The sequence below is a fragment of the Pectinophora gossypiella genome, chromosome 1, assembly GCF_024362695.1.
Source record: "Pectinophora gossypiella chromosome 1, ilPecGoss1.1, whole genome shotgun sequence".
Lineage (NCBI taxonomy): Eukaryota > Metazoa > Arthropoda > Insecta > Lepidoptera > Gelechiidae > Pectinophora > Pectinophora gossypiella.
In genome coordinates this window covers 16394294-16421302 of record NC_065404.1, presented here as the reverse complement: position 1 = coordinate 16421302, position 27009 = coordinate 16394294, and the positions used below count along the sequence as shown (strand labels likewise).

The window sequence follows — 27009 nt, the reverse complement described above, 5'->3', positions numbered from 1 at the left end:
GAAAAAAAAAAAATAAGTGGCTGAGGGGGGGGGGGGGGTTATGTGGGGGTTTTAAGCGCACTCCTGATGCCGGGCAGCAGCGGTATCAGTACTGGTTGGAGGCCGAGGAAATGGTTTCTGGTAGGGCTCTAGCTAGAACATCACCGATTGAGAAATTGGTCGGTGTACTGCGGAACGGAAGACGATTGGGGCAACCACCGTTCTACACGCCCTATCTATGGAGTAATGAAGGCGATTACTCCACCGACAAGAGCGCAGCTCTTAAATAAAGAGAGAGAGAGAGGGGTGTTACTTTGAGGGTCGCACCACCTAAATATGTTGCTAAGGACGCCACTGCGTGGCTGGGCATAACAAAATTACTTCTAACACATTTCTATTAGCTCCTATGCTGGGGTGCGAGTGAATAAAAAACGTAACACATTTAGCTGCTTGTTTTCCCGGGCATGTCATAAAATCCGACAGGGGGACTGTATCCTTTCTAACATTGAACACTTAACTTTAACCTAAGGCCGAGATTTCCAGACACAATAGATAAACAATTGTGATTGGATTTTAAAAGGACATTCGGTCTTATGACATTGTGGTAATGTAGTTACCCCAAATAAAAAAAAACATTCGGCTATTTAGAATGTCATTATAAACCCTATGGGTTATTGTACATTCGCCACAATGTAAACTCGCCACATTTTGTGAACTCCATACATTGAAAGTAAACTCGCCACATGCATTAAAAATATGTGTAAATTAGCCACAGGTAGTAACGGTTGTTGTAAATTCGCCACAAATCCTCAGTTCACATATTTTTGCTAAAAGTTGCAATAGCAAGCAATCTTTTTATTTTTATTAGCGAATAATTATATTGATAAAAAATGAAAACTAATAAGAAATTAAAATCAGCCACATGAGAACTGTGATTTTCAAGTAAGTAGATGTAAGTTTAATGGTTGAAATTGCTGTGTTTATGAAAAATAAATAATGTTTTTATTCTACTTATTGTTTGATTTTTCTGCACACGTTACACAAAAAGCAATGGTGGCGAGTTTACTTTGTGGCGAATATACAATAACCCAAATCCATCATCATCCCCCTAGCATTATCCCGTTTTTCACAGGGTCCGCTTACCAAACCTGAAGTTTTCACAGGTCCGGTTTTTTACACACGCGACTGCCTGCCTGACCTTCCAACCCACGAAGGGAAAACCAGCCCAAAGTTTAGGTCCCATCCGAAAATGCATTTTCGGTTATGTGGGTTTCCTCGCGATGTTTTCCTTCACCGCTCGGCACGTTATTATAAAAACTCCGAAATGCGATAATTATGCAGCCTTGAAACACGATTAACAGACGTAATCACTCTAATCATGCGAGACAAAAATGCCATAACATAAATTTCTAACTTTCATTAGCGATCGCTTATATATTATACAAGCATATCACATAATACATAAAGCTATATTACATAATTATGTAACATAGGTAAATGAAAAAAATAATAAATAATAATAGGTAATGAATGGGTGATTTGATGGTAAATGGAATTCTATAGTCTCTGCTTACCCCGGTGGGAAATAGGCGTGAGTTTATGTATGTAACATAGGTCATATATACCTTATCTAGAAGATAAAAAATATCACATTCAATAAAATAAATAAATCTATCGACAACCACCTTTCACGTTGGTCTAACAAACAATTCAATGAACTTAGTTCATCTTGCGATGGATGTACAAAAAAAAAATTACTGGTTGCACTTTTTGTCCGGTCAAGTAGTTAATGCCATCTGCGGCAAATCTAAAATAAGTCACGTCAAAAAAGGTGGTTTAAAGTTTACGTAAACTAATAATAAATAGCGCAGAGCGCACGCGCAAGTGAATCGTTGACCTTGCGCACTAATTGCCGCCGATCAGCTGTTTTTACGCGCTCCACAGGTTTGAACGTCTAACGTTATGTTATGTCATTAGCACGGGTACATTACCGTTCACTAAACATATGTTGATGAAGTAGGAATTAATAAATGACGTCTATTAACGACATGACGGTTCTAATAATCAGCTTCTAGTAATTGCTGGTCTGGGAGATGTAAAAAGTAATAAAAATAAATAAAAAAATCGCCTTCTAAAGCTGTCAAATAAAAAAAAGAAAAGAAATAATATTTTGTTTCAACAAAATATCGAAATCGAGTACAAACGAAAATCATTTCGACTGGAGTCTATTCTAAAATTTTGTTTCCTATGTTACAAGTACTTATGAGAAAGTTTAATATGCTTATATAACACGTTTCCAGCAATTACCAAGTAATATGTCTTCTTCCTCTCCGGTTGATTGAGTGGAGGCCTGTGCCCAGCAGTGGGACGTATATAGGCTGTTTATGTATGTCTTCTAAGATAATATGTCTTCTAAGATAAACAATATTAGAGCAGCGTAGCGTTGTGGAATATGCTCCATACCCCCTCCGGCCTGTGCTCAGCAGTGGGGCGTATAGTATAACCACGTTTCTAGCAATACCAGGGTTGATGAGGCTGGTATTCCACCTCACAACCCCACACGATAAGAAGAAGGAGCAATTAAGTAGTTCCTACCAGGTAATATGTCTTCTAAGATAAACAATATTAGAGCGGCGTAGCGTTGTAGATTATGCTCCCCCCATAATCCACCCCCTCCGGTTGATTGAGGGGAGGCCTGTTCTAAGCAGTGGGACGTATGCAGGGTGTTAGTGACATCGTAACGAAAACTTTGAGGGATGATTTATGCCATAATTCTGAGTTCATACCAAGTGGAATTATTGAAAAGACACAAAAATTTTCATTTATTTCCCGACAGGAAAATCTACTTGATCAACTCAGAATCATGGTCTGAATCATCCCTCTCAGTATTTGTTACGATGTCACCTACACCCCGTACAACTACATACAAGTAGCCATACAAGTAGATACGGTGTTAGTAAGTATACAATTGAAAATAATTAAAAAAAAAACACCAAGAATACATGAATTTTGCGACGGAAAATTTTCCATTTGATATTAACTCTGAATCATCCCCCTCAGTATTCGTTACGATGTCACTAACACCCTCTAAAGGCTATTAATGATGTTTATGTAAAACATTAGTTAATTAAAAACTTGGGAACACAAGTCCAGTTTTCAAAATGTCTTCTAAGGACCATCTTGATATAACAATGTACCTAAGTGTTACTATTAAACTTTCTACTAATAACGGTTAATAGGTGTTTACGCGTAAACCTTGTAGAGAAGCGTCAAGTATAGATTTACAGTGGCCATAAACGGGAGGCTATAGGAGAAAATGCCATAGTAATTTCACCGGCACCATTCGGTGAAATCTGTTTCTAGTACGATATAACAATCTGTCACATTTACTCTTAACAAGACTATGCTTTCGCGCGTACAAGTATATACAAACAGTAAAGCAGGTACGAAGAAAATACCAATTTACACATAATATACCATCACGCCTGCATCCCCGAAGGGGTAGGCGGAGGTGTATAGAACACCCACTCTTCGCAGCTATAACATAACATAACAAATACTTTGTTGCACAAACAAGAAATAGAAAGAGTACAATAAGCCAGGCAACCTTTAAGTATACGAGATATTTAATAGATTAGATAGATTTTTTTTTATTTTTTTTTTAGCTATGTTTAAGTCCCATGGCATTAAGCAGGGGGCGAGCCTATTGTCATTAACCGGGCACAAATCATGGAAAGCATGTGATATCAATTATGTATATAATACAAACATTAATCCAAACTCATAAAAGTCGAAGTCGAAGTGTGTATGTGAGTATAATGTATGAAGAGAATACAATTTTAGAAACCCAATAAAAAATTTACAAGTTTTTGACGTAATAACATGTAACAGTACTACAATTCACTGACATATTTTTTTTCGTAGAACAGCTTGTGAAATATCAGCTATTTCACCACTGTTTGCTAAAGACTCAATAGTATCATTATTCAGTAGTTGCACTTTTAATCGTCAATTTTTATACAAATAAATACATATTTTTAGTCAAACGTCTCATCCGTGTAAAACTAGTGCAGCTTCTCAACCCGTATAGCCTAGGAAAAGTAGCTGCAAGAAAAACCTCGGCACATAAGCTCGCAGTTGACAACGCCTTTTGCCCATAAAAAAAAAACAAAACTGCGCGATGTATTTTGTATGAATGTATATAGGTACAGCATTTTTTTTTTTAAATTTAAGAGGACCTTTACCGCTCTCGCCTGTACCTATGCACCTATACGGCCAAACAAGTGTGCCCACGCGACCGCCGTGTAATTTGCAGTTGGGCGCTGCGCTGGCGCACGTAAGCTATAGACCGGGTATGCGTGGGAGTCGTTGTTTGTAAGTACCTTGTGAAATTGCAAATGATTTGTTGGTACCGAGTGGAGTAAATGAGACAAGTTATCTACGGGAAACGTACCTAACGTTTCTATGTGATTATAGATAGAATAATAATTATAAATCGTTTATTGAACATAGACATACAATTTTACAATGAAAATACAGACAATTATATATGACCAATTGCTCTAGATAAGCGGCGGTCCCTGCACTAAGCTCAGCTTGTATCGCATGGGCCAGATTACGATTTCGTATGTTATGATTTACATAATGCACACACGTATAGAATACAGAGCACTATATATAATTATAATTACGCTTTAATTAAACATTATAATAAAAATATTTAAAATTATCAAAAAAAGAAATAAAGATAAGATATTAAGTTTAGCCACGCTGTTATCGGTGTAGTATTTTCCACGCTACTTTTTTGGGAATAATAGGGCAGTGGTTTCCCTTCTTGCTTTTCTTATTAATTTATCTACTTATATTTTATTACTGCTAATATAAATAGGCTCATCCCCTATATTAAACATTCCTGGCGACGAGTGGGTGTATACAGAATGCTAGTAAGTACCGCAACGAAAACTTAGGGGATGAATCAGACCATGATTTTGAGTTGACATCAAGTGGAATTTCCTGTCAGAAAATTCCTGAAAATTATTGTGTAAATTATTAAATTATTTTCAGTCCCATATTGTGCTTTAAGCTGCATAGAACCAAAATTAAAAATAAAAATGACAAATTAAAAACTAGACTAGGTATACGTAGAATAGCTATCTACTATTTGCATTGATCGAGTTACATTGATAGCTTTTAATTTTTATTATAAATTTGGGTTCTATGCGCTATTACATAACTGCCTAGTCTAAGGACTGTTCGCATTGTTTGATTTACATAGCGGCACAGAAAAAACTCAAAATCAATCGGGTTTATACTTGGAGGCTTAGCGCGATATATTTAAACCAAGTCTGTGTGAACGAAAGCAAGAGAAGTTTGTCAGGATCGAAGCAAACGGAATTCCATAGTCTCCGCTTACCCCGGTGGAAAATAGGCGTGAGTTTATGTGTGTATGTGGGTTATGGAATTTAAAGGGATATTTGATTGTTCTTCACTCTCTCTCTCTCTCTTTTACAAAAAAATGCATCTTGACACCGTCCGTCCCCAATTCAATCACCCGGCCATCTACAACGTCTTACTTTTTAAAAATACTTCATTCCGTCCCATTCATTAAGCATTCTAAATTCATACCATAAACAACCAAATCCCCATTCTTTATCCTTCCATAGTATTATCTCTGTCTTACGTTCCGTTCTACTCACTTTCCTACATGCATGTGTGAACGTAGTGCCGGGAGCTAGCAGTCTGTAGTCTAGATCAAGATTCATACCGCATCCAGCAGGTTATGGCTACAACAACTAAGTAACTAACTTTGCCCCGCCTTTAACTTAACTCGACCACCGACGGAGCAAACTTTACGACGTCACTCCAGCGTTATATTTGCGTGAACCGGTGAAATCTGGAATATACCGGATAAGGCAGTAGATAAGATAATGCAGATATTAAAAGCGGCACGGTATGACGGCCGTTTTGACATAATAAAGTACAGCAACAGGGTAGTTTCCAACTAGTCAAATCAGTTACTTTTTACTAAACGTCAAAACGCGAAATGACTATGGAATTTGTATGAAAAAGCACACTGTGACGTCATAGAAAAGGTCACAAAATCGCACTTATTATTACTTGTTCTATTATTAAAAATTAAAAAAGAAGATAAATAGAAAAAGGAAAACGTTTTTTGGCACCTTTAGATCTGTCTTAACCTGATTTCCCTCCTGATCTGTGTTTGTTTGTCTTTGGTGTTCTTGTCTATTCTATATACTATACATAGAAACAAAAATTCACGAGATAAACATGTTTCATGATCCCAACATGAATTAGAAAACAAATACGAAAATCATTAGTTTAGGCCCGTGCTGGGATTTGAACCAGCGACGTCACTGTGAGAGTCGAGTGTTCTTCCAACTGGGCTACCATGGCTTTTAAACTACTCCCAACCCAGAACATAATTTCACATAGAATTTATACTCACCAAAATGCTTTAGTGGATGCACTTTCAATAGAAGGTAATCACAGTGACAAATCCCTGTGCAATATTGGAATGTCGTTCGAGGCTAAGCGATTCGGCCTGTCTGCACTGCATGCGCGGACGCGGGCGCATGGAACTACCAACTCTTCAGTTCGTATATAATCGATGGAAGTACATTGTTTTGAGGTTTACGCGGTTATCATCATAATTAAAACACATAATACCGGGTTCTTACCGCGTTAATCACCCGAACCCAAACACCCGGGTTCCCCGGATAAGAACCCGGTATTATGTGTTTTAATTATGATCGATAGAAATCATTGATGCTCGCGTTGAATCGCACATTTAACCCAAAGCATAGCCTGGACACTAATGCTGTTATTCTTACCGCGCCTATTTTTTTTTGACGTGACTTATTGTAGATTTGCCGCAGATGGCATTAACTACTTGGCCAGACAAATGGGGAGCGCTGAAGGCTCTCACCCGGTACAACGTTTAAGACAACAGGCCTGAGGGTGCCCAGTCTTACCGCGCGCTCTACCCCTTACTCCTTAATGGCCTACGGTCATTTAAAAAACCCAGAGGGGGTGAGGTCGAGGCCCTGTACAAATTGGTGCGGGGCGGAGAGTTTCCATTCTATAGTAAGTCATCATCAGCCCATTAGCGTTCCCACTGCTGGGGCACGGGCCTTCCCTATGGATGGATAGGGAGATTGGGCCTTAAACCATCACGCGGGCCCAGTGTGGATTGATGGTTATTAACGACTGCTAATGAATGCAGCCGGGACCAACGGCTTAACGTGCCTTCCGAAGCACGGAGGAGCTCGACATGAAAACATTTTTTTTGTGGTCACCCATCCTATGACCGGCCTTTGCGAAAGTTGCTTAACGCCATGCGCCATGCTGCGCCAACGAGCTCCTCAACAGTAATAATAGTAAGTATTATTCTTCATTCTATGCCCAGAGTATCAGGAGAGATTATGGTCAAAACCTCCTTTAATAAAAATAAAAAAGATCAGGCTGAAAAGAATCGTCAAAAGTTCCCGCTATCGCGTTCGCTTGTTCAACGAGTGGCACCCTACAGTCTAGAATCCAATTAGGCTAATACTGAAAGCCTGATCTATCTCCCTCTAACGGCAACGCCCTGAAAGGGACGGAGAAACTGGGATTACAACGGTACAGCCGGCAAGAAAATCAATTATATTAAGTAGATTTCTTATGCCGTTGTTGGACCGGTTTTTTTTACGAGGAAAGTCCAGATTTTAAGGGTTAGGTATTTAAAACAGTGGTGGAGAAAAACACCCCGCGAACTTTCCGGAGGTATGTAACCTGATCTGTGGATGGTTGGGTTGGTTTTCCCTTCTGCTTGGAACGTCAGACAGGCAATCGCGTCTGTAAGAAACCGGACCTGTCAATCTTCAGGTCAGGTACAGGTAGACCTCGTGATAAACGGGATAACGCTTCGGAGATGGCCGTGGAGGGTTATATAAATGAAATTACAATTAAAAAATCTTAAGTCTCTTTCCGTCATACCATATTTAATGTACCCTTCCATTTATTAATATACCCTTTTCAAAGACAACATAACATAAACAGCCTATATACGTCCCACTGCTGGGCACAGGCCTCCCCTCAGTCAACCGGAGGGGGTATGGAGCATACTCAAAGACAAATAAAGAGTATTTCTATTTCTATTTAAGTAACAGCCTATCCATTATGTATACGATACGACCCACTGCTGGGCACAGGTCTCCATCAACCGAAAGCGGTATGGAGCATACTCCACTACGCACATGATACCATATTTATATCTTATAAAAGCCCAAAACGAACTAAAAAAACCAAGCACCAAACTTATTACTTCTAATTTCCAAACCACAATTTAAACACGTCCACGAATTATGTCCTTGGCTGTACCGCGGGCATTAGATCAAATCCCACATGCCGCCTCGCTGCGCGGGCGCAGTGGGCGAGCCTAACGACCCGGTTGCGGAGACAGCGCAATAATCCACTACTTACTGTTTAGCAGTGATGTAGGCATAGTTGTCTAGGGATAATTTGGGGCCTCTGAGGACCCATATTTTTTTTTGATTTGACTTATATTTGCCGCAGATGGCATTAACTACTTGGTCGGACAAATGGGGGAGCGCTAAAGGCTCTCACCCTGTAAGGACCCATCGAAAGTGTTTTCTATAAGACATAATGTAAGCTCACGAATATATTCCAATTGGAGTAGTAGAGTACACTCGTGAGCAATATCATGTATCCACTTTAGAACCCTATCACACTATCATATTTGACATTAAATGAGACTTACGGTTTAATTTGTCAACAAAAAAGATAATGTGACATGGTTTCAAAGTGTAGTCGAGATCTATGGCAAGATGAACTAAGTATCCACACCTCACCAAGCTTTCTGTTAGACCAATGTGTTGTCGTATCGCCGTCTATAATGGCCGAGCCAACTGTGTTAGTGAAATTTCTATTAGAGTTTAAAATAAAATAGGATTCATTATCATAAACTAATATATCTCATAACATGGCATTTCGTTAATTTACGTCATCATCATCATCATAAACAGCTTATATATTATATCCCACTGCCGGGCATAGGCCTCCCCTCAATCAACGGGAAGGGGGTATGGAGTATACTCCACCACGCTGCTCCACTGTGCCCACTTGAAAGTCCGGATTCATCTTACTTTTTTTTTGACAACCAGATGATTCAAGCCAGCAAAGTCCTTACCAAACAAAGGACAGTCTCACAAAGTAATTTCGACAATGTCCCCATCGGGACTAGAACGTGGACCTCCAGATCGTGAGCCTAACGCTCTAACTACTAGATCACGGAGGCTGTTATATCATAGAGTAAATATACTACGTTGTTGTACGTGTAGTCTAGATTATCCAACTTTATCGATTGGCTCAAGTTATGGCCCTTTTCACTGAGGCCCGCGTTTAGCCACTGCCGACTATCAGTATTCACTGATTAGTAACATTCACTATCTATTTTCAACTACTACTATTTACCGACTATTGTTCGCCAGTCGCAGTAGTGTTACGGTGAATTGATTCCGTATTTATATACGTGAGATATTTTGAAAAGGTGTTTAGGGCTTGGGACAAATTCTGGGAAGTTAACTTCAAAATGTTTAGAACAACATTTTATCGCGTAAAACATAGATGAATTAAAATGGCCGCATGAATTCAAAATTCAAAAATATCGTTATTCAATAGGTAAAATAGTTACACTTTGAATCGTCAGTTTTTACATGTAAAAACTCTAAAAACTAGTCTACGTCTTATGCTCTAGCATCGTCACAATTTTCAAAGCTCATATCCAAAGCTAAAAAAAAAGTTTCCCGCTTCCTGAACGCAGCTGTCAACTAATGTCATTATGTTTAAAGCATGTTTCATGGACAACTCCATCACCTGTGGAAGCTTTAGGGCGGGATATTAAAATTGAAGGGAGGGAGTCCTCTCGAACAAGGAGCTTCGTATAATTGAGATAGAACTTCACTTACAGGTAAGTTCGTTTAATCTTATGTATAAGAAACGTGTCATCCGCCTAAAACTACTGCAGCTTATAAGTACCTATTTATACATACATTTAGGGTACATTTCCCATTAGGGTAGGCCACGGAATTCTACTTACTACGATCATGACATAATATCACTTTCGCTTTTTTTCACAATAATATATAGTAATGTATTTACCATCGGTACGGCACTGCAGGGCGGAAAGGGCAAGTCGCAGGGACTGTAACCTAGAACCTGATAGAGGGCAGCAGTAACTGTCAGTACCTACTATACCTACCTACTATTTAGGCGGAGGACTGGAGTACGGTACGGCTTTGAAATAGACTTGAGCGCCATCCCATTCGCGTCAGACAGAGTACTGCGGGGCGGAAGGCAAGAGGGAAACTACTGCTCTATTTTTCCCTAAAAAAGTAGCATGGAGAATACTACGCCGACAAGAGCGTGGCTGTTAAATTAGTGATGATTTATTTATGCCATAAATGGGTTAATAACTATTAAAAGTGATAAATTACATTCTGGAAAATTAAAGATTTTATGAATATATAACTAATATATAACGTCAACTAACAATAGAAATTTCATAATATATCAGTTTTTCGATAATATAGTTATAAATAGCTGCGTTAGGTATGAGTATTACTTAATCGCTATCGTCAAGACATTCCTAATTTAAAAAAGCATTTTAGTTGTAGTGATAAGAGTTGCCTGCTTATTCTAGGTATATTCTTTTTTACGACAAATGCAGCACACAAAGATTTAGTGTTCCTTTTTTGAATTTTTAAGTTTATAAAGTGTTGTTTGTTTTATAAGTTTAAAATAAAAAAAATTAAAATGACATTTTATTATTAAAAACCGTCAATGTAAATCAAACAACAACAACGGTTAGGGCTATGTATAGCGACTATTCGCGTTGCTCGATTTACTTTGCGGCGTAGCAAAAACTCAAAATCTGAATTAAACATTTCCGACAAGAAAGACACCTACCACCGTTTTTAGTGCAATTAAGTAGACATTTTTTTTTGTTACGGTGACACTAACACCCTGTATACAAGGTGTTAGTGACATCGTAACGAAAACTTTAAGGGATGATTCAGACCATGATTTCGAATTGATATCAAGTGGAATTTTCCATCGCAAAAGTATAGAATTGGGAGTTCCACTTGATATTAACTCAGAATCATGAGCCGAATCATCCCCCTCGCTATTCGTTACGATGTCACAAACACCCTGTATAGGTAGACAACTCGTTAAACGCGGAAAGAAAACGAATATATGAAAAGGGCGTGTTAAGTTGTTAACTTTTATATTTCTGTTTCTGTGAAACGAGTGAAACAAGTATAGGTGTGGTACCATTAAAACAACATTGGAACCAGAACGCTTCCTGATCATTAATATGACATGGAGTACCTACTTAAATAGGTATATTAATTATTTACAAAAATGTGAAATTAAATACGAGTATTAGGAATAAACAAATTATTCAGAATAATAATGAGTGGAAGATGTAATTGTGCTTCGGTGTAATAAAAAGCACTCATCATTTATACCCAAAAACAAAGATATAAGATGCGTACGAGTACATACGCTTAGCCTACTGCTCAGCATCTAGCATGTTTGCTGAAAATCGAACGGACGACTTCTTTGCCATAATAAGGAAAAATACCTCATCCATATTAGCAAGAATGCGAGACGGTCCCAACAACATCCTACAGATGGTTGCTGCTAGGTATGACTCGCCTGCGCTGAAACATTTCATGGGGGTTTTAGTGAGGCAGTCGTAGGTAATTGGTTGTGTCTAGTGTGCCAATTTTTTTTTAACGTGACTTATTGTAGATCTGTCGCAGATGGCATTAACTACTTGGCGCAACAAATGCAGAGCGCTGAAGGCTCTCACCCGGTACAACATTTAAGACAACAGGCCTGAGGGTGCCCAGTTGGGCATGAACCTTGGCTCAGGGCGTCGTCTGAGAGGAAAAATATTTGAAAAAATTAATTGACCCCAGTTGAGGGAAATCGTCGACCACGCCGGCGGGGTCGGTGTATCGGGGTCCTGAAGTGCTTGGTGTCGCGAGATGATTGGCTGCCTCTATGGCTAGAGTAATCGGGTCGTCGGGATCGTATATTACATCCTTCGGACGCCGATACTTTTCAGTACCGTCGCTAAGCGGGATGTATTCGGAAGCCGCAACTACCAGGGGATTTGGATGGTGCGGAGTAGAATCGAAAAAATTGTGCCAACCGACTAACAGCTTAAACAATGTATTAGGGTGTATTTCTTATTATTCTTTTTTTGTGACTAACAAGTGGGCATACGTTGCCTAATTATGTTAAATATAAAAAATATGCATCTTAAAACATCTGTTATCCACGAGATTAGAAGGTTAAACGAAGAAAAATCTATACTGTTTTTGAGGAAAATAGCCTGGGAAGTCCCTAATTGAACTGAATACAGGAAAAAAGGCGACAAAAAAGAAACATTGAAAGACTTTATCTTGCTATCTACACAAACAGCAAGTGTATAAAGTAACATGCTTGACCTTTAAGTGCATTGAACTAAGATTATATTAATGACCAATTACACAACAATGTTAATACCCCACATCGTAATTACATAAAACGCATTTCTTACTCCTCTTTAAACATAGATGTGTGTTCTTATTTTTCTTCTTCTTCTTATCGTGTGGGTTGTGAGGTGGATTACCAACCCCATCAACCCTGGTGTCAGGGTTATTACTGAGCCGCCAAAGGTCCCTGACATGGCTCATGTAACGACTACATACTTACATCAGTAAGTAATAACCGGGACCAACGGCTTCACGTGGCTTCCGAATAACAGATCATTTTACTTTCGGGCCATCAGGTGGCCCCGTTTTTAACCCCCCTGTTCGGTTGAATGATTTATCACGTTTATAAATATTAACTATAAAATTAGAAATCTTACAAATATTTTCAAAGACATAAGACAAAAACAAAAGACATAATAATATTTTCTTACTGTCAACTTAGGATCACGTATCAAAAACCACGAGCTAACTATTCCCGTTTTCTCTAAGCAGGTAGATTATATCACATTACCCCAGCGTACCCTATCGGCAGTATTTATAAATGTACAAGTTTACAGATTAGTAAACCTAGATAGCGCACGCGCTGAAACATAAACAAGTTAATATTGAAGCAATGACCTACATTCATGCATAACATAACATACAAATGTTTTGAAGCCGGCGTTTTAGTTCACTTGGCACAAGCCATAAAGAATAATACTACGTATAGAACGGTAACTCTCCCCCCGCGCCAATTTGTACCGGGTGCTGACCTCACCCCCTTTGGGTCTTACTTTAGTCTTAAATCGCTTTAAGCCGTTAAGACTAAGTAGCCGCGCGGTATCTCATTCGCACTTATACGTTAGACGGTACACGGTAAGAGTGAGATAGATTTTTGTATGGAGTATTCGGGAGACCGGGTGACCAGGAGTAAAATCCTAAGAGGATGTATGGTGACAAGTTGCCAGCCCTTCACCCATTATAATATGGTAGATTTGTTTTTGTGTACGTAAATATGTACAGAAAAATTGCGCAGCGTTCATGCATACATTAATTAATGTTATATAAATACGCATAATTAAGTCATTACATTAGTATTCACAGAAAAAACATCGTTATTTCCATTGCCAATTGTCATCGTTTACTTTGGTTATCAATAAAAAATAATTAACGTTACATTTTTAAACCAGCCAGTAAAATCGAATATACATATTTAAAAAATAAAAACAACCGCCTGGAAAACATGGAATGGAATGAAATTAAAAAATATAAATGCGGCTGAATTTATATTAAAAAATATAAATGTCAAAACGTTCTATGTGACATTTGGAGAATTTAAAAATAGTAGTATGAACGCTACCGACAGGCTTTCAAGGTTTGCAAGTGGCCTGGTTATTGACTGAGTACTACTCTGCTTGGAAGCGTTGCGACATCTTTTTGTTTTCTATTATTCAAAGGAAAATTGCAAAAGGTAATGTATTTTAGACTGTTGACTTGTTTCTATAAGTAAATAGAATTCTCTTTTAAATAACTACTGTTATTTAGTTCTTAGAACTTGTAGGGGATACATCAATGGAGATTACTACAACGACAAGAGCGTGGCTCTTAAATTAATAGACATAAATCGCGGTTTTGTTGAAGAAATTAAGATTAGAATGTGCTTTTTCAAAGAGGCGCTTACGTGATTTTCTATACAAGGTGAAGATAAGTACTTATCCACACCACAGACACTTTGTCGAAATGTATAGGAATATTTGTAATAGGTACTTTTATGTTTTGTGTAAGTTTTTTTTTTATTTAAGCAGTACCTAAATTTAATGCTTGTTATGTTCCGTGTATTGACAGACACAATTCCACTCCCATAGACCACGTGATCGTCAACCATAACCGTGTAAGACGGTTCACGGCTGCAACCGTTATCTTTACCTACATGCTCGAGCGCATACCGTTACTTATACGTAACAGGACAAGTAGACAAGATATCCTTAATAACTTTTAGCTTTCATAACAACGGACTTATCAAATATGGCTGCAAGTTTTACTAAGGAAATAGACCTGTTAAAAATTGAATTTTAACCTGAAAATTGAATTTTAATGATTTTATAAACATTTAAAGGAAAGCGGATAAGCATAAGGTTAATGACTTAATGTTTACCTGCGATTCTGACATCATTACCTATAGGGAAATCCTTTACGCGCGTAAAAGATTCACATAAAATGTTTACCTTAAGAATTATATAAGGAAGACAACAATAATATTATAATAAGTTATGATTTTAATAAGAGAGATGTCCTATCAAAACACTGAAGGAATACTAATTCTGGTAAAAAAAATGTTAAAGCAATTTATTATGCAATGAAATGGCCTAATCTGTTAAGTATGGAGAGACGTAAAAAAATATATACGAAATAAAGTGCGCCTCTATTTTCTTAACGACACTCGGAAAACATCGTAATACGAATACAAACAAATGCCAATTTCCATGTTTACCAATTTTAAGATTAACTTATAGAAGAGTATCATAATTTAAATTTAGAATAAATTATTTAAAATTAAAACAATTTTGTTGTGATATTTACGCGGGATTCCAAACGAAACAACAATAAAGTACTTAGTTCTAAATTCAAATTCTGCGACACTGCAACACGATAAATCTAATATTGATGAACATGGAATTTTGCATTTGATATTTGTTTGCACTGCGCACTTACTTATACGTACGCTAATGTCAAATTGCAATATTGCTTTTTTAGATGAATTGCTTCGATGTGGCCATTTTAACCCCTATACATATGTTTATTAAACATGCTTTAGACACGAATTGATACCGTTTCGGCCGATTAGAGCGAAGTCAAGCCGTAGGCGTGGTTAAAACGTACATTTGAAAACATTCAAGTATACCTTGCGATGGATGTACCTCTGTCAACCCCAATTGGGATATAGTCGTGAGCTTATGTTATGTGTTAAAAAATATAAATACTGAACGAACAATTTGATTTTGAATTTTCGAACGATCCTAAGATTTTTGGCTTGGATACGCGAATTTCAGACGTTGCAAATTTTACGATTCTGAGACGTATGACCGTTAGTAGGACACACGCCCGACTCGATATCCCTAATGGGACAATATGCTTGAAAACTCTGGATACGTACCTATATGTATCCAGAAATCAGAAATCAGAATCATTTATTCAACGTAATTATCTGGATAAACTTGTTGAAGGTCAATGTAACATTTTTGAATTTACGTCATTTCGCAAGGTGTTATGGCTGAAAAGAAGAGAATTAATTCAATGCAACAAATCTTTTTTACCAATGAGGGTATACATTACAAGTTATTTAATAACTAGAGGAACATATTTAATTAATACCAGACATTTTTATAATTTAGGTAATCATTAATCTTACAGCTTTTAGCTTTTTTACATAAAGTAAGCTTCACATGAGCTTTAAATTTATTTTCTGAGAAATTCAAAATATTATCTGGTATTTTATTGTAAAAGCGTATAGGTACATAACCCCAAAAAGATGAATTTAATTTACTTAAAATAGTATTATCTAGAATTTAGAACAGCAATTTATTTTTATTCCTTGTATTGTAAGTATAAGACGAACCAACGAACGTATTAATCTGTGTTTTAAAAGATATGTTTTTCGACGAAGTTTTCTGGGACGAAAATATATTAGGAGACAGGCTTACCGTCTATACGAGGATTTTATCCCACGACCTTTTTAGAAAGAGCTTCTCAAGGTAACGCAAAGGATTCCTTTAAGGTTATGTCAGCAAAGTGTAAGCATGAACGTAATATTATTAGCGTATATAATATGATAGGAGAGACAGGCGCTGATTCCTGTAGACACCATCTGATTTTATTTTAAGTTATACCTGTCATTTTCTTATCCACCGAAAAGGCAAGGGACGGGTAATCGACATGGATAAAATTTATGGAACACACGTCAATATTAGGCAGGAATTTTAAAAACCTTTGGCCAATAACCCGATAAAATTAAGTTGACAGCACACGTCAAACGGGTTGCATACCAGCGAGATGCCTATTTTTTCCCCCGGGTTCTTTATTTATTTTAAAATTAACAGTTGTCAATCACCCGTCCCTTTCCTTTTCGGCGACTAAGAAAAGGACTTCACTTAAAATAAAATTAGGAGGTGTCTGCAGGAATCGGGGCCATTGTCTAAGGAGCAATTGCTATTTCGCAATAAGGCCACCCACTGCACAGAGGTAGTCTGTCTCCAATGTATTTGTCCTATCTGTTGTGCTTATCTTAAATAATTGAATAAATATAATCAAATTCATTTATTTTTAACGTACTATTACTTAATAGTAATAGTACTTCACGACGTACGGTCGTACGGTCACGAGCATTAATATACGTATACACTTTGGGACCATGTCACATCAACATTTTTGACAAATTGAACTGTACGTTTCACTAAATGTCAAATATGTTAGTGCGACAGAGTCCTAAAGTGGGTACATTATATTGCTCATGACTGTACAATAATAACTCGTGAAGCAAACGCCATCTTCCTCCTGCCCATATCCCATTTTAAGTGGCACAACGTGTCTATGTCAGTCGTGTTCTCCGAAATGACACCCTTCACATACATAATTCTTCTTTACCCAATCCATCTACACTTTCTTGGGTCACCACCTACCTCTATATCCATAATGCCGGAAGAAAACGACGCACTCAAATTACAGACAGGTATCAACGATGACATTGATATCGCTAAAATACAAAGTAAATAACATGAATTGTCACGTATCAGTTAACCAAACACTTCTCGCGGAGACTACTTAGTTATAAGCTTGATATAGTAACTCAAATATAGTCTGGGTACGGTCACGAGCATTAATATGTATACACTTTGGTACCATGTCACATTAACTTTTTTGACAAATTGAACTGTAAGTCTCACTAAATGTCAAATATGTTAGTGCGACAGAGTCCTAAAGTGGGTACATTATATTGCTCATAACTGTACAATCATGATTATGAATTTAGTAAGGCAAAGGTAACGGGCTTTGAAATAGACTGCTCTGGGCGCCATCCTCGCGTCAGACAGTACTGCGGGGCGGAAGGCAAGAGGGAAACCACTGACCTATTTTTCCCTAAAAAAATAGCATGGAGAATACTACACCGACACGAGCATGGCTCTTAAATTAGTGATGTGATGAAGGCAAAGGTAAAAGAGCCAATGCTTGTAGACAGAAACTTAATTTTATTTTCAAAGAGTCAGAAAAAAATACCACCAGCTCCTCACTATGCGAATTTTCCTATTGTGGGTTTTCCTAAGCACCAGTGAGAGCAGTAAAAAAACATTTTTTCTGAAAACCTTTTTGGTAGGTACTTACGTACCTATTCAATCAATCAATCAATCAATAATACTTTATTGCACAACAACATATACAAAGGACATAAACATACGAATAAAACATAAGCACAATAGGCGGCCTTATTGCACTCTATATACGATATTATACCCGATAGAGACCGGAAAAAATATATCATTCCTAATTAGAATCGGACTTAGGTAAAATAGAAACAATGTAAGATAAAGAAGTCGATAACACGTACAGAAATATTAAAAAGCAAAACATTACGCATGCGTGAAAACTCACTTAAAACTTGAACGCTGGAAACTTACTCAAAATGTACCTACCTATTTATTTTTTATGTTCACGGCGATATCGTCGTGACGTGTGTGCTATACTTCCTGAATTTATTGTTTTTAAATTCTGACTATAGTACAAAAAAAACAATTCCAAACAATTGATGAATCATTTGTCATTACTCCAACAGTTAGTCACGACACACCCTGTAGATACTTGGTGTCTCCTAATATCAACAAAATGATAACTAGTTTTAAAGGTATGCGCATGTTTTGTTATCTCCTGATAGCGGTTAAACACATCAAATATCATAAAATACTACTACAATAGATATAATAATAAAGACGAACGGATTTGTAAAGTTGGTAGAGATTTTCAACGATGACAGTGCCTTAACTCAAGATTTTATTTAAACAAATGAAGTACCAAAAGGATAACGTGATTAATAGCACTTTATATGCACTATTATTTCTCATCAAAACGACACGTGTTTTAAAACAGGTCACTATTGAAACAATTGCGAACATAGCACACGCAAGAGGATTTTCCCACGACGCGGAAACACATTCCTAAACATTACCACAGATTAGAACTTCAAAAAAGTATAAATAGCAAACGAACACTTTCAATTTTCGAACGATCCGCAGATTTTTGAATTGGATGCGCGAATTTCTGACGTTGCAAATAATTACGATCGCGAGACATGCGACCGTTAGTGTGACGCACGCCCGACTCCTACCGAGTCTCGCGGTGTACTGAACTAATCGAATGCGAATCGCGAATGCTGCGAACACTGCACTGAACAGAGGCACTCAAAGGCCGTTTGATAGCGAAATTTCCGAACCTCCATTAGAACAGTTTCGACTCTGAGATGATGAAATTAGAGTCGCTGTTGAGGCGGCAAGGTCGAGGTTTTTTCGCTAGAGCATGCAAACAGGTTGGACACGAGAAATCTGTAGTTGTTGACCGATAGCAGTTATTTGGTTCAACTGTTTTGTGGTTTTATGGTGATTTGCAAATGCGCGATAGTGGAGGTTCTTTTGTAGCTACCTACTACTATATTTCTCGAGTCGCTTGATTGATTACCAACCTCATCAACCCCGGTGTCAGAGTTATTATTGAACCGCTAAATGTCCCTGACATGGCTCATGTAACGACTGCGTACTTACATCAGTAAGTAATAACCGGGACCAGCGGCTTAAATCACCTTCTGAAGCACGGATCATCTTGCTTTCGGACAATCAGGTTATAAGCCTGTAATGTCCTAACCAAACCAGGGCTCATAAAGTGATTTTTGTGATATGTCCCCTCCAGACGCTCAACCACTGGATGTCATAGCAATGTAGAGCGACCAAGAGGCACCGGAACTTGCGTCTCAAAGATCACATAATCACGTTTGCTTTCCGAATGGCTAAGCTTACTTTCTATATCGGCCTTCTGGTTAAAAGAGAATTTGAACACGTTTGCGATCGACTAGCTGACTACGTGTCCATTGTCGTGCGAATACTTACGCTTGGTGAAGTAAACTTGAATATTCATGCAGACGCGTCGGTGAGGGTGACAATTATTTCTGGAATTTAATTTTCCTGTTTTTATCAGACTTTAAGCTTCCTTGACGTTAATAATAAATAGAATAAACCATTAATGAGCCACGAATAATACGTCAATTTCGTTAATATAATCCTAAAATAACTCCATTTTCTGGTTTTACTTCTAATATCTATAGTTAAATTTGAATTTGTTTTCGGATAATTTAACTAACTAATCTAGCCAACAAAGTCCCACTGCTGGGCAAAGGCCTCTCCTTCCACTTTCCATTTTTCGTGGTCCGGTCCTCCTATCATCAATCATTCGGATCATTCATTTATTTTTATCATTTGTTTTTAATGATGAAGGAATACTAATCTAACCAAAGCAAATATAACTTGTAAACCGCGGCGTATAAGTTGAACAATGGCGATCCACCGCGCAGGTAGCGTCCCTGCGTTTACGCATTTTGTGATCTATCCTGTGAAAAGCTAGATCTTTACCTCCATGAAATAAAATGAAAAGAAATAACAATAAAATATATTATACCATGGTGATGATTCTTTAAAAAAAAACGGTGTCTGTTTCTCTCGAAAGAATCAGGATATACGCTGGGGCAAATTGTTTCGTTTTGGCTTCAATTTCAGCCTCGTGCGCAATGCGGGCAGACACAATGACTCTGACCTTGTCCAACATAATATATAGTGAACAGCACTTATAATGGGGTCCTGAGTCGTTCCGCTGAAATATATCGAGGTCTAGTGTAACAACATAAGAATACAATATGGTATATACCTCGATTTCATTCAATTCATTTCAATTTCACTAACACCGTTGGGTTGACCATTATACGTAGATGGCGATACGGCCCAACTGATAAATATCAGGTTGGTCTAACAGAAAGCTCGGTGTGGTGCGTGACGTACCTCTGACTACCCCGATTGGGATATACTGATAATTGAAACTAGCGTGTCTATTGCGAGGTTTTGTTTACAATAATGATTTTAGTGAATAGTGCGTTTTGTCGTCAGTACAACGACCTTGTCGTCAATGACAAGGATATTGATATTTTTAATAATAATTTTCCTGCTTTCATTCGTTTACTTGTTAGAAACTTATGCTCACCTCAATATTTGGCCGTAGATCCATAAATTGTAATTGTTACCATGTTGTAGCAGAGCTAAGTATAATATTTTATTATAATATCTTTTAGTTTTGCGTTGTCTTTTCTCGTCATAGTATTGTATAACTTGCATACGTTTAGTTGGGTTTCAGTCTGAACCTCAAAAAGTGTATTATTTCATAAGTTTTATGTCTGTAACCTGTTACGCGTGTTTATTAAATAAATAAATAAAATAAAAAGGCTGCCGGTTTTTTTCTACGCAGGTTGGGAGGTCAGACACGCAGTCGCTTCTGTAAAAAACCGGACCTGTCAAATCTCACAGGTCCGGTTTTTTACGCTTACCTAGCGGACCTTGTGAAAAACAGGATAATGCTAGGGAGATGTGTGTGAGTTTCCAAATAGGCGCTTAGGGCGTTGTCACTATACGGTGTCAATGTAGTGATTATCTTTATTTTGCTGACATTCTAATTATGCTGTGTCAAATTAATAGAGTATAGTCCTTTGACGAGGTCGGTCATTGATCTCATAACATAACACACTAATCTAAGCCGCCACAGACTAATCCATAGGCAGACAAGTAGAACGATTTCCGATCTCGGAGCACTCCCGCTATTGCCTCCATAATCTAACATAAGCTCACGACTGTATCCCCACTGGGGTAGCCAGAGGTACGATAAGGTGCAAAAATCCAATCAGTTTCTTGAAAAGTAAGGGTGGTATTAATAAACTAATCTCAGCTTTGAGACTGCTCTCGAGATCATGTCAATGTAACAGTACCCGTATAAAAACAGGGGCTTGAGCATGATCTTGAGGGCAGTCTCAGCTGAGATTAGTTTATTAATACCACCCTAATAAATGAACTGGTTGCACTTAACACCTGGTTACATGTCATGTAAAAACACCTACAAAAACATAAATTTTATAATTATGACAACGAATGCTTCATAATTTCACCACTGTTTACAAATAATTCGCTGGGCTCAGTGACTGCACTTTTGCTCTTTGATTGTACATGTATAGAAAGATGAACTAAGTACAATACAATACAAATACAAAAACTTATTATTGCACTTAAATCACATTAAAAATACATTAGTATTATAATTAAATTGGTAGTACAACAGGCGGCCTTATTGCTAAGGTAGCAATCTCTTCCAGGCAACATTTAGGTATAGGATATGAATTTAATGAAAAGTGTAGCGGGATAGACAGTGCAAAAAAAAAAAAAAATGTTGAAAAATATAAGTACTTATACCAAGTACTTACGAGTATATTTATTTATACTAAGTACTTACTAAATACCTATAACTCACCGAGATTTCTGTTAGACCGAACGTGCCTCTTTGTACATTAGAATTTCAGTCCAGTGCGCTATCCACTGTAAATAATGAAAGTGTAGTGTCCGTCTGTGGTTAACATTAATACAAAACCGATGTCCCGTGACCGATCAATATCCATCCTACTGAATAATGCAACAAGTGCATTATTAGCTCGGGTCGTCAGGTTATTCAGACTGATTACTATGTGCTTTAGTGAATAGTGCGTAAAGTTGTCCTCTTGCAAATCTATACGTAATATTTTCTTCACGTTTAACTTTTGCATGTGGAGGAAGCGAGAGAAGTATGTCAGGACCGAAGCAAAATTCCATAGTCTCCACTTACCCCGGTGCGAAATAGACGTGAGTTTATGTATGCCAAATTTAATTATTTAATATTCGAAACATATTCTTCGTTTATAACATCAAAGGAGGAGCTCGGTGGCGCAGCGGTAAACGCGCTCGGTCTGCGATTGTTGAAGTTAAGCAACTTTCGCAAAGGCCGGTCATAGGATGGATGACCACAAAAAAAAAAGTTTTCATCCCGAGCTCCTCCGTGCTTCGGAAGGCACGTTAAGCCGTTGGTCCTGGCTTCATTAGCAGTCGTTAAAATCCATCAATCCGCATTGGGTTCGCGTGATGGTTTAAGGCCCGATCGTATCCATCCATAGGGAAGGCCCGTGCCCCAGCAGTGGGGACGTCAATGGGCTGATGATGATGAACATTAAAATAAGTACCTATATTGTACTCACTCAACCACGTAGATTATAAAAATAAAGTCTCCTTCGTTGTAGGTACATTACTTACCTGTAACAAAAAAAAATAGATTAGGAAAACTGCGGAAAAACATTTAATACCTAAAAAGCATAATTTTTCTTTTACAAACATACATAATTCACGCCTGCTTCTTCTTCTATCGTGTGGCTTGTGAGGTGGATACCCTGGGCTACTATTGAGCCGCTAAAGGCCCCTGACATGGCTTATGTAACGACTTCTAATTTGCATCAGTAAGTAGTAACCGGGACCAACAGCTTAACGTGACTTCCGAAGCACGGAAATTCACGCCTGCCACAAGTAATCAAAGACAACTTGCAGACACTGTTGATATGAAGTCCTGAAATGGACATGATGGACATTATGGTGACAAGGGATCAGCCTATCGCATCCATAACAATCGTCCATCATGTTAGAAAGGACACAATCCCTCTGTCGGATTTTACGACATGCCCGGGAAGACAAGCAGCACAACAACCACACAGAAACAGTTATTTTTTTCTCTTGTAAACACTTATTTCAAAATAAAAACAAATGACAGGAAAAAGAATATTCTGGAACATGCCATACCAAAGAGTGACGTAACGTGTTTCGAAGACGGTAATTGAGGTACGGTATTGGGGTACACCGTCAGAAATGCCAACGTTGACAAGATTTAGCATACCAACATTACCACCCTATCTGTCAATTTTTTTTTTTTTTTGGTTGGTTTTCCCCGAAGGGTAAGGCAAAGGGAACTATGCCCATACAGCCATGTCTGACGTATTTTTTTTCTTGATGATTAATGAAATGGTGAAAGGTGATGAATGATGATGATGAAACCTAAGCCCCCACCCTCGGAGTAGACTCCTACTCCGAACCCCAAACGAATTAACTCAAAAGTCCGCATAAACTTTTGAGCTATGAAGCGGCTTCCTAGCACGAAGCGAAAATAGGCAGATACACTTTGTTTATTGAATACTCCAATGTAATAACACTCGCGAATGTCTTCCGACTAACTTAATGCGATCATTAACCACAAAACACCACTTCGTATTAATTATTTAGATTATTCAATGAAGAAAGCAACTGTCCCGTTCCCGTTTCCCGCTAAAAAGCCCCCTATCTGTCAAATTGCCACGTTTGCCATTCTAATTTTTTTTTTTGGTTTGGTTTTCCCCGAAGGGTAAGGCAAAGAGAACTATGCCCATACAGCCATGTCTGACGTATTTTTTTTCTTGATGATTAATGAAATGATGAAAGGTGATGATGATGAAACCTAAGCCCCCACCCTCGGAGTAGACTCCTACTCCGAACCCCGAACGAATTAACTCAAAAGTCCGCATAAACTTTTGAGTTATGAAGCGGCTTCCCGGCACGAAGCGAAAATAGGCAGATACACTTTGTTTATTGAATACTCCAATATAATAACACTCGCGAATGTCTTCCGACTAACTTAATGCGATCATTAACCACAAAACACCACTTCGTATTAATTATTTAGATTACTCAATGAAGAAAGCAACTGTCCCGTTCCCGTTTCCCGCCGAAAAGCCTTGCCATTCTAGAATAATTATGAATTTTCCTCAAAGTGACGAGCTGGGTCCACATCCGTACCGTTTTCTGATCCATTTTACAAAATAGAAAATTTAAATTGAAAAAAAATCTGACTAGGACTGGACTTGAACCCGCAGCTTAAGTAATAAGCTTATATAACAACAAATAGTAATATTAATACTCAATCTTTTAGATAGATGGCGTCGGCGTAAGCACGAGAAGTGTGTCAGGATCATAGCAAATGAAATTCCATAGTCTCTGCTCACCCCGGTGGGAAATAGGTGATTTCCCTCATCAGCGGTTATCGCTATCGACCCACAAGGGTCGATTAATTCTTTCAAATATTTTTCCTCTCAGACGACGCCCTGAGCCGAGGTTCGCGCCCAACTGGGCACCCTCAGGCTGTTGTCTTAAACGTTGTACCGGGTGAGAGCCGTCAGCGCTCCCCATTTGTCCGGCCAAGTAGTTAATGCCATCTGCGACAAATCTACAATAAGTCACGTCAAAAAAAAGGTGGGAAATAGGCGTGAGTTTATGTATGTATGGCGCCGGCGTAAGCTTAATGACGATAACCATTACACCACCGGGTCCACCTCCTGTCCCTGCGACATTTTCGATCTATATCGTCCTTACGAGACATTATACTTGTTTACTCCACAACATTACGCAACAAAAGAAGCATATTTCAATCTAGAATGTTCCCAAAAACGTAATTTAACAAACCTTTGTATATACACAGCACATGTCAACTGACGCAAAATATTATTATTTGGTCAGGTGCCGCATCGTTGTTCAAAACTATACATTTTTAATGGGCCTATTGTCTGGAATCGTTATAAAATAGAGTCTCTCAATTAAGTTGGTAACAATAACAATGAAATATCGGGAGTCTCATATCCCCATTTAAACGCGGTAAGAACCCGTTATTATGTGTTTTAATTATAATAACAATGAAATTGTTTTAGCGACAGACATCTTTGTGACGTAAAATGATAGAGCCAGTTCTGTTCTAATTGTATTTCGCATAAGCTAACACCCGTACTCTAAGATGTTATCATCATGTCTTTATAAAAAAAAATGTTCTCTAGCATCTTTAATAATGTTAAAAAGTCAAATTTTACTTCATGTCTTTCAATCTTTGAGGGCAATTACTTCGTGTTTTGCTAGGGGTATTTTTTTAGGATGTTTATAAAAGCCTTATAAATGGAGCAGTTTTTAGAAACATTTTCAGGGTCCATGACTATATCATAATGTTTATTATTCTTCGGCGAAGTTTTAACAAGTGTAACAATTTTGATTAAATTCTCACTTTGACTTCCAATAAGTAATTATTTTCTTATCTTTAATTTGGCCGTTTTTATTATTTTAGCTAATGGTCCACTGCTATAGGAATAGGTATTAAGTAAAATAAAAGCAAGGAGCTAGCGACAAAATAACGATTTCTGAAGTACGGTTGTAAATCTTGAAAAGGTACAAAATGGGTCATATCTCCGAAAACGTAAATAATCGCTGAACATACTTCCGGTAGCCAATGAGCCCCTCTTATCAAATTTTTCATTTTAAACGTGAGCCTTTGAGCCGCCCTGTATAATAACAGCTTTTCATGTCATGCGGATTTACCCATGCTATATTGCCCTAAGCAAAAGTTCAGACGTTTTATGTAGTTATGGCAACACCGTGATTATAATTATGAAGCGCTTACTTGAATCTTGTAATGATAAAAGTTGACAAATGACAATAGCTTTGGTTTCATTAAATAAATAAACACAAAAATCTGGCGATTTTCGCGTGAAATTAGTTCCCGGAAAGTCATACTACGATAATAAAAGAACGTCCCAAACCACGCTACATTTCCGTCAACGTCTGCCGACGTCCTCTGGGACAGACATACGTCTTTAGACGTCGTGTTGTTTCCACAGCTCGACGTCTGAAGCATCGTGGGCGTGCTGTTCAATAATAAACTGTCGTGAGAGTAAATTACCATGATAATAATATTATTATTTTCTATTTTTGTATTCATTTCGCAAAAGATAAAACTACTGTAAGTCAATGTGGACCTGAGGTTCAATAAAGATGAATTAAAGAGTGCGAATTGTGGTACCAGGCTTTCACCAATGAGTTATTAATTTACTTAAGTGTAGTTTTCACTAACACTGTTGGCTCGACCATTATAGACCGCGACACGGTTCACCACCACATTGGTCAAACAGAAAGCTCGGTGAGGTGTGGGCACTTAATTCATCTTTCGATGGATGTAACTCTGACTACCCCAATTGGGATATAGTCGTAAAAGGATTCTAAGGGCTAGAACGTAATATAAATGATCCAAGAATTTAATTTCAAAACGCAAAGTTCGTAACAATAATACGAAAAAACATCAAGGATCTTATTTTCGTTCTGGTATGAGCAAAAACGTAACAAACGCTGTAGAGTACGATGAACGATTAGAAAACGATAAACATTGACTATCGCATACTTTCATGCATAATAAAAGATCGCCTTTCGCTTTTCCTGAAGATGCATTACAATTCACTCAAGTGGAAAATTAGAACGCAAATTAGTAATGCCAACTCGCA

The 27009-nt window shown here is 37.8% G+C and overlaps 1 protein-coding gene across 3 annotated transcripts in view; it reads right to left on the bottom strand.

Annotated features, from left to right (window-relative positions):
- LOC126370032 (SUN domain-containing ossification factor) overlaps window positions 1–27009 on the bottom strand; it is an 80934-nt gene that overhangs the window by 10360 nt on the left and 43565 nt on the right. The window contains exon 1 of one of the 3 annotated variants that reach the window (XM_050014680.1): window positions 18780–18911. The exons of 1 other annotated variant lie outside the window; for it this stretch is intronic. The gene's annotated coding sequence lies outside the window, so the exon portion shown is untranslated. Of the gene's footprint in view, window positions 1–18738; window positions 18912–27009 lie in introns of those variants that run through there. One more of the 3 variants, XM_050014670.1, reaches the window with a different exon arrangement.